Source organism: Callorhinchus milii, unplaced genomic scaffold, assembly GCF_018977255.1.
Source record: "Callorhinchus milii isolate IMCB2004 unplaced genomic scaffold, IMCB_Cmil_1.0 Scaffold1, whole genome shotgun sequence".
Taxonomy (NCBI): Eukaryota; Metazoa; Chordata; class Chondrichthyes; order Chimaeriformes; family Callorhinchidae; genus Callorhinchus; species Callorhinchus milii.
The window spans coordinates 128,511,581-128,521,080 of NW_024704742.1; positions in this window are offsets into that span (position 1 = coordinate 128,511,581).

Sequence of the window (9,500 nt, forward strand, 5' to 3'; positions counted from 1 at the left end):
ATAATAATCCCTCCAAAACCAAAAAAAAATAATAAATTGGTCATTTTCAATCTATGACTGTTTGTGGGACATTGCTGTGCGCAATTGGCTGCCGCATTCGCCCACAAATATACAGTCAATTAACTTTACAGTGTGATCTGTGAAGCGCTTTGGGACGTCCTCCTGACGTGAAAAGTGCTATATCAAATGCAAGGATTATTATTATTATAAATAATTGTTTACTGTAAAAGACACTCTCAATATGTTTAATCTCATCTATTAATCTTCAACAATAACAGCAAATAGATTATTTGAAATGAACATTTAAAATGCTTCTCTTTGATATGTCCCCTAGCAGATTTCAGTGATGAATTTATCTTGATCAGGATCAGCAACCAGCAACATACACTTAGTGTCACTCTGAACTTAAAGTGATGCCATTGAAATAACAAGACCAGCATTATGTGATAGCTTTGCACTGGGTTTGGATCAGGTAGTGTCAGTGAAGCTCCAAGCTCAGTACCTCAACAAAATTGAGCACCAAAATAGCCTCTTTACACAATCCTCTAAAATAATTTGGTTATTGAATGAGTAATAAAGATAGCAAAAAGCCTAAGGTCAGGAAAGTTGTTGGAAATGTGAAGAGGGAGCTGAGAAGAAATGTTTGCTTGGAGAGGATTATTGGAACACAGCTGTTGAAGCTAAGACCATGATAACCTTTGAAAGAGAATTAGATATGGTATTTGATGAGAAACAAAATAAAGGGTTATAGTGGAAAGAGTAAGGAAATGTAATTAGAGTATAAAGCTCCATCAGATGAGATTGCACTAGCATTGGTTCAATGGGTCTAATGGCCCCCTTTTATGTTGTCATTTTTATGATTCTTTGATAATTCCATATAATGTGAAATTAAGTGTTAAATAGTGTTAAGTTATAATAATAAAATAATAAATACCCTTGCATTTGGTAGAGCATCTTATCATGCCATTGAAATGTCTCAAAACGCTTCATAGGATATGCTGTCCAACTGTATTTTGTGGGCAAAGGATACCTGATAAATAGAGGCATGATCCACAGATCTCCAATTTGTTGGTAGGTCTCCTAACCCCCTACCAACCCGCCCGCTCCCTCCGCTCAACCGGCTCCGGCCTGCTCCACGCCCCCCAACCCACCCGCCCCACCATTGGCGGGAGAGCCTTCAGCCACTCTACCCCCAACCTCTGGAATTCCATCCCACAATCACTCCGTCTCACCCCCTCCTTAGCCTCCTTCAAGTCCCACCTCAAAACTCTCCTCTTCAACCATGCCATCGGCCACCCCCCTTCCTCTCCCCTCCCCTCTCCTTTCCTGACTCCAGCTCGGGTCTGAAACGCTGTATACTGTCCAGTGCCTTGGGACGTCCTCCCGACGTGAAAGGCGCTATACAAATGTAATCTTGTTGTTGTTGTTGTCATAGTATTCTGTAATATCATCGTCAACACCATATTAAACTATTTTAGAATAAGACTGTGTTATGATAAACGTTTCAGATCCACATTCACACAAAAAAAAACTATTTGTGTTCCTTAGTAGGTTACATTCCAGTAACAAAGATGATTCAATTTGATAATTAAATTTTACATGGACGCGCATTAAAATGGATTCGGACGCGAATCCATTTTAATGCGCGTTGAGCCCATGCCCGTACGACAGCACCACACTTGGGAACTCATCAGCTACTGTTGCAGGCAGCAAGGATAAGTGAGAGCCTCATCTCTGTGAATCTGCTGTTATGTATTTGATGACTGGAACCAGTACAGCTTACGGCTCTGAGTGCAACAACATCTTACATTTATACGGCACCTTTCAAGTAAAGGAAAGTCTTGCAGCGCTTCACAGAGTGAGATTAATTAGAAATGAAGCAAGTGTTGTTATGTGGGCAAGAACAGCGGCTAATTTGTGCCAGCAGCAGTTCGAGTGCAGCAGTCAATCCCAATGTCCAAACGCAGGACTGGTGATGTGAGTCCAACATTGTCAAATGATTGGTGTCACATGAATCAAAAGGTTTATTCTGAAAACGAATAGTTACTTATAGTTCAGATGAGGACAAATTACACCATCTCCCCATCAGAGGACATTTTTAGAAACAATTGCCCATAAAATTAGATTTTGCATTTACAAGGATCCTATTGTTCAGAAAAAATAAGACCGTGACTGTCATAATAAAATTGTTTCCTTATATTTGCCTTCCGAGTCAGATGTACATTAACTGTATGAATTGCAGTCGACAATTTATGTTGCAGGGTTGAGAAATAAAAGGGTTGGCATTCTTAAGATTGCAGTTACCACCATTATTACATTCTTATGGAAGACATGCAAAAGGTTTATTTCTCTTTTAATAAACCACTGTCAGAAGATTTTCTTTATCGCTCGAATATTCATGCTGGAAGTGCACAGATGCAGAGGCAGTTAATTGAATATCTTAGCTTAGCTGCACTGCCCCAGAATATGTTACATCTGTGCACAGATACAACCTCCCTCACTTAATTATAGGCACGATGATAGGAATATTTTTCTAAATTGCCTTTTGTTAATGCACCAAACCATTTCCTATTTATCATTATTGTAAACAGCAGCTTTAATTACATCCAAAGTCTTGCTGCATCCATTTAAGAAACAAACTCTGGGCTCAGCAATTTTCATACTCATTGTCCGTCTGGGAAAATGTTATTGCCGTTAATCAACAAATTTGCTACATGAAAGACTCATTTCAAATACTGAGAATTACTAGCTATATTCCGCACCCCCCCATCCCTCCTCACACACACACACATCCACCCACACCCAACCACCTCTAACTCTCGCCCTTCTCAGCCAAAAGGAATTCAACCTGAATTAAATCAACTAACCCTTCCCAGAAACAATACTGCAATTCCAGAGGGGGTGCACTTTAATAAGCAGCATTCTCTTCACAGATATGGTTGGAGATGTGCCCTCATTGGATCAAGCCTCCAACCGTGCATTTATATGACAGTTGGGAGCAGTGGTTGAAAACAAAAACTAACCTTTTTTTCTTCTGACTGTTCTTTCCCCAGAATCTGTTGTAAAGTTGCTAAATACAGTACATGAAAAATGTACCTCAAAACCTGATTCATTTTCAATGGGTACAATCAAAGGGAAGTAAAGCTTAAAAGCACATGTTAAAACTTGGTCCCAAGCAAACTATTTATTTTTCTGACTATCCTTTTAAAGCTTTCTGCATTGCAGGAAAGTTTAAAGCAATACCATCTCTTCACTGTGTCTGTATATAACATTTCAATCTCTCTGCGTCAGCCTTTATTTGGCTTTGGGCTTTGCAGCTTGCACGGAAAGGAATCTTTCATGCCATCACGTTGCATTGGAATTAAATCCAGACACCAGACTGAAAAAGTTCAATTGGTGCAAGAGTCAGTAACTGCAAGGGTAGGTCTGTAAAATAAATTGCTACATTACAGCATTATAAATCACTTTGCTACCTTTCTCCTTGCTTTCAAAAATTTCAAAAAAAAATTATATTTCTTCGACCGTTTCCTTACTGAGATGATTCTCTATATAAGCATAAATTGCATCAAAGGAACAAAATAATATTTTGATCCGCAGGAAAAACAGTGATCACGTCCTGCTGAAATACAATAGTAATAACAATCATCCTTCATTTGATACAGTGCCTTTGAAGTCAGGAGGACAACAACAACAAAATTACATTTGTATAGCGCCTTTAACGTTGGGAGGACATCCCAAGGCCCTGGACAGTCAGTGTTTCGGACCCGAGCTGGAAATTGGGATTGGGGAGGGTAGAGGACAGATGGGGAACAAGGATGATTGAAGGCATGGTTGAAGAGGAGGGTCTTAAGATGGGTCTTCAAGGAGGCAAGGCAGGGGTGCGGCAGAGGGACTGTGGGATGGAGTTCCAGAGGGTGGGGATAGAGTGGCTGAAGGCTCACCTGCCAATGGTGGTGCAGGTGAGGCGGGGGACGTGAAGCAGGCTGGAACCCACAGAGTGGAGGGAGTGGGCAGGATGGTAGGGGGTTAGGAAGTCGCAGAGGTAGGAAGGAGCAGGGCCATGGAGGGCTTTGAAGGTGAGGACCAGGATCTTGAACTGTATCCTCTGTTTGATGGGAAGCCAATGGAGGCGGGTGAGGATGGGGGTAATAGGACAGTGCTGGAGCCGGGCAATGTTGCAGAGGTGGGGGAAGGCAGAGCAGGTCATGGCACAGATGTGGGGTAGAAAGCATAGTTGAGGGTCAAACAAGATGCCAAGGTTCTGGACTAACTGAGTAATGTGGAGTGTGCATCTTTGGATGGTGATGCTGTCAGCACCTGAGGTGAGGAGGCGCGGATGGGAGCCAATCAGGAGAGCCTTGGTCTTGTTGACATTGAATTGAAGAAAGTTAGTTCTCATCCAGGACTTGATGTCTGACAGAATGTTTCAAAGCGTTTTCCAGGATTTGCTGCAAAATGTAGTGACTGTGTATTTGCAGAACATGACAGCAAATTTGCACACAACAAAGCAATTTCACACACATAACCAAGAAGTGGATGACCATTTTTATCTGAGGGTCTCAATAAGTTCGGCAGCTCAGTGGTTAGAGCGCTCGCCTCGCAAGCGAAAGGACCTGGGTTCAATTCCCGGGAAGGGCGAAACGTTGGGCAAGTCTGCCTCTGTTCACCTAGCAGCAAGCAGGAACCTGTTTTTTAGTCAATTGGCAGATCGCTTTTCCGCGGATAATAATCCCTTAAAAGAAAATAATCATTTGGTCAATCAATCCACGACTGTTTGTGGACACTGCTTTGCGCAATTGGCTGCCTCATTTTGCCCACAAATATACAGTCAATTCACTTTACGGCATATTCTTGAAGCATTTTAAGACGTCTAGAAAACGTGAAAAGCGCTATACCAAATGCAAGGATTATTATTATTATATGTATTGATATGCCATTCCCACTTGTTGGTAAGTTCAAAATGAAAGGGCATGAATATGATAGCTATTAGCAGAGCTAAGAGGGAGTTTAAGAGGAACCTCTTGATGCATAAGGTGTGAGAATGTGGAACTCATTGCTGGAAGCTATGGTTGAAGCTTCAACATAGTTAAGAGGAAACAATACATAAATAAGTGAGAATGAAATAGAGGAGTATAGCGAGGGGTATAGGGTGGCAAAGGTGTGGGGGTTAGTGTGGAGTATAAACACTGGCATGGATTAGTTGGGCTGAATGGCTTGTTTTCTGTGCAGTATCATTGTATCATTGCATGTGTAGAATGAAGGCATAGGAGTTATGAACTAATGTAATGCTGGTGCCATTTGATCCCATTCCTGGCCCATCCATACATACAATCTCTTGGGCCACAGAGAAGGATGGAATGTAAATAGTCCACGCTTGGATTGTAGCTCAATAACAGCTTTGCCTTAAACAGTAAAGTTGCTGAGGGAGAGATAATATCATAGCACAGATTCCCCCCAAGCCAGGCAGAAACAGAATCACATGGTACTTTCACGATAACACAGGTCTAACCTCACTAAATTTCAGAATTTTTCAAATTCTGCACAATCTAACATTTTAGAGCAATGGTCTTAACGCTGAGACTATGGCAAACTTCAGACCTCTAGCAGCCAAATAGCTGAGCTACCTCAGAAGCCAGTGTTAAAATATTTGTCATGTATCATAGCAGAGATGGTTTCTGCTGCTGTCACAAAGAAAATTGAATTCTGTCATATGAATAAAATCACTACAGGTTACCATTAGTCAGTAGTTGTATGTAGTAGTATATAATACGTTATTGACCACACAATTTCCCAGTAATCAGTCAATAAATTTGCAGTGATCATGTAACAATTATTAATCGTTCAGTGTAAAACATACATCAATGGCATGGACCTGGTGAAGTCCACAAGGACAGCCCACTTATTCAGAAAATGGAGCCAAAACTGTCTACAGGAGCTTTACAATACATGTTAGAGAGAAAGCATGCTCTGGAGTAATTCCACCTTTGATGGTGATTTTTGAAAATTTTTGAAAATTTTGAAAATTTCACTTTAACGCTTTGCAACATAACGTCAACTTGGCTCAGTCAGTAACATTCAAAAAAGCTTGTGGATTCAAGCGAAGAGTCAGGGACTTTGAATTACTAATATAGGCTGACACTCCAGTGCAATGTTGGAGGAGTGCTACCCTGCCAGAGATGCAATGCTTTGGATGAGATGTTAAACCCAGGCCATGTTCAGATGGATGCTATTTGAAAAGAGAAGGAAGATTATATTCCAGCAAGGTAGTCATCCCACTCAGCTCTTCTTAACCCTGCAAGCCAAAGCTCTAATGGGTAGAGTGGTCCAAGCTGACAAGCAGGGGGGAAGCTTGCTGGATAGCAATATCAATGGCAAGCTATGCAATTTTAGACTTCAGCAGTATCCCCAGCGCACACTCTGGGGTCCCCAAACTTCGGTTTTTGCCAACGTGTGCCTTATACTTTCCGGAAATAGGTAAGCAGGATGCATCCCTCTGGGGAGAGAGTGCCCATTCCATTCCAACAATCTATCTCTGGTATTTCTATGTGTAGGTGGGATCATGGAACTCTCAGCTTGGTTTAGATACTCTTAAGCATGGTGATGTGTCAGGCTAAACCCCCCCCCACCACCCACAAAAAAATTAACCTGGTGTCCTGGCCAACAATCCTCCAGATATATTCAACATTCACCCCCTGGCTGTATGTGGGGCATTGCTGTGCAAAATTAGCTAGCCCATTTGTTTGCAAATACACAGTCACTACTCTGAACAGTATTTTGAGACACTTAAATTTTATAAGGGCTGTATCACATGCAAGGATTATTAAAATCATTGAATTTACCAATTATGGTAAACTTGCAAATGTTGTCGCAATTTTCAGGGTTTCATTTGACACCAGTTACATTATGTGACGCACAAAACTGCATTTTGATAATAAATTGGTCATTTTCAATCCATGACTGTTTGTGGGACACTACTGTGCGCAATTGGCTGCCGCGTTTGCCCACAAATATACAGTCCATTCACTTTACAGTATATTCTGTGAAGCGATTTGGGACGTCTAGAAGACGTGAAAAGCGCTATATCAAATGCAAGGATTATTATTATTATTATTATCTGCCAGGAGGCAATCCATTGCCAGATTTCGGGGAACACATATAGATTGTTTAGTCAATAAGATTTCTCCATGTATCTATTATTTTCTATGTAGATGTGTAATGTGCTTTGTGATGTCCGCCCAACATGAAAGGCCCTATATAAATGTAAATTGTGTTGTATTTCTTACAAATATCCATTATACTCAACAAAATGCATGCGTGAATATTTTATAATAATCCTTGCATTTTTATATGATAATATTCCTTGCATTTGATATAGTGCCTTATCATGTTGTCAAATCGTCTCAAAATGTTTCACAGGATTTATTGTAATGTTTAATGGACTTGTATTTGTAGGCAAACTCTAAACAGAGTAGATGTCATATTTAAAATAAACTCTTATAATGTAAAACATATTTGTAGCTTCTTGCACACAAATACAGATCCAAGAGAAAATGTTAACAACCATAATAGAAGTACTTTATATTGAAGGGCTCCACTTTGGCTTAATGGATATAGGAAAATTTACTTTACAGTATATTCTGTGAACATAAGAACATAAAAAATGCTCGTCAAAAAAAGACTAAGGTCCACCTCGTTCGCTTCCACCTTCCTGGTTCTCTCGCTTGCCTCCTTCAAGGCACCCCTCATTACCCTCATCTTCGACCATGTCTTCAGCTACCCTCTCTACCTTCCACCCTCCCTGATCCTAACCCACCCCATCCCCCCTCTCAGGTCCTAATCCCTGACTGTTCAGCGCCTTGGGACAACCTCCTGACGTGAAAGGTGCTTTACAAATGTAATTTTGTATTGTATGTACTGTCCAGCAATCATGGGGAGAACAACAACAACAACAACAACAAGATTCCATTTATAAAGCGCCTTTCACGTCAGGAGGACGTCCCAAGGCGCTGCACAGTTGGGTCATGACCCGAGCAGGGGGGAAATGGTCAGGGTGAGGGGAGGGAAGGAAGGGAGCGAGGAGGGGGAAGAGAGTCGAGAGGGGAGCTGAAGGCTCGGTCAAAGAGAAAGGTTTTGAGACCGGCCTTGAAGGAGGAAAGGGAGGAGGCGGCAAAGGCACTGGGGATAGAGTTCCAGAGCCTCGGGGCTGAGAGGCTGAAGGCCCGACCACCGATGGTAGGGCGATTGGGGCGGGGGACGTGGAGCAGACCGGAGCCGGAGGAACGGAGGGTACGGGCAGGTAGGTAGGGGGATAGTAGGTTGGAGAGGTAGGAGGGAGCAAGGCCGTGAATGGCCTTGTAGGTGAGGATGAGGATCTTGAAATCAATCCTCTGGGGGATGGGGAGCCAGTGGAGGCGAGCGAGGGTGGGAGTGATGTGGTCCCGAAGCCTGGTGCGGGACAGTACACGAGCTGCAGAGTTCTGAATGACCTGCAGCTTGTGGAGGGAGGTGGCGGGAAGGCCGACGAGGAGAGAGTTCCCATAGTCCAGCCTTGAGGTGACAAAGGCGTGAACCAGGGTTTCAGCAGCGTGAGGGGTGAGGTAATGCCGTAGTCTGGCGATGTTCCGGAGGTGATGGAAGGCGGTGCCAGATGTGGTGCGGATGTGAGGGAGAAAGGACAGCTCAGGGTCGAACAAAACGCCGAGGTTCCTGACCGGCTTTGAGAGGTGGAGAGTGCAGCCTTGGATGCTGATACATGATGTGTGAGTATGTGGGGCAAGTATGTGGAATCCTGTAGCTTAGTGGTTAGAGCACTCGCCTCGCATGCGAGAGGACCTGGATATGATTCCCGGGCAGGGTGAAACGTTGGGCAAGTTTCCTTACTCTACATGTCTCTGTTTACCTAGCAGTAAGTAGGAACCCGGTTGTTAGTCGATTGGCGATTTGTTTTTCCTTGGATAATAATACCATCAAAAAAAAATAATAATTTGGTCCTCATCCCACGATTGTTTGTAAGACACTGTTGTGCGCAACTGGCTGATGCGTTTTGCCGACAAAATGCACAGTCAATTCACTTTACAGTATATTCTGTGAAGTGCTTTGAGACGTCTCGAAGAAATGATAAGGCACTATATCAAATGCAAGGAATATTACTATTATTATTAAGGACATTCAGATTTGGCTGTAATGGTCTCTATGATCAAATAGCTGACCAACATCCACTCCACTTTTTTTTTTTTTTTTTTTTTTTTTTTTTTTTTTTTTTTTTTTTTTTTTTTTTTTTTTTTTCTGGGCCCAGGAAGAAGAATGGCTACTTACAATAGCAGAGGGTGACAAGTGCTTGTGGAACCAGACTTTTGTGTGAGTCAGTGTCATTAGGAGAAAGGGGAGAAAATTGGGAATGCAGATAGTGATATTGAAAGCAAATGATTGATTATCTGAGTCAGCGGAACAATCAATATGGTAGATTGTTTCACCAGTGGACAGAATTTGGTGCCAAGTTC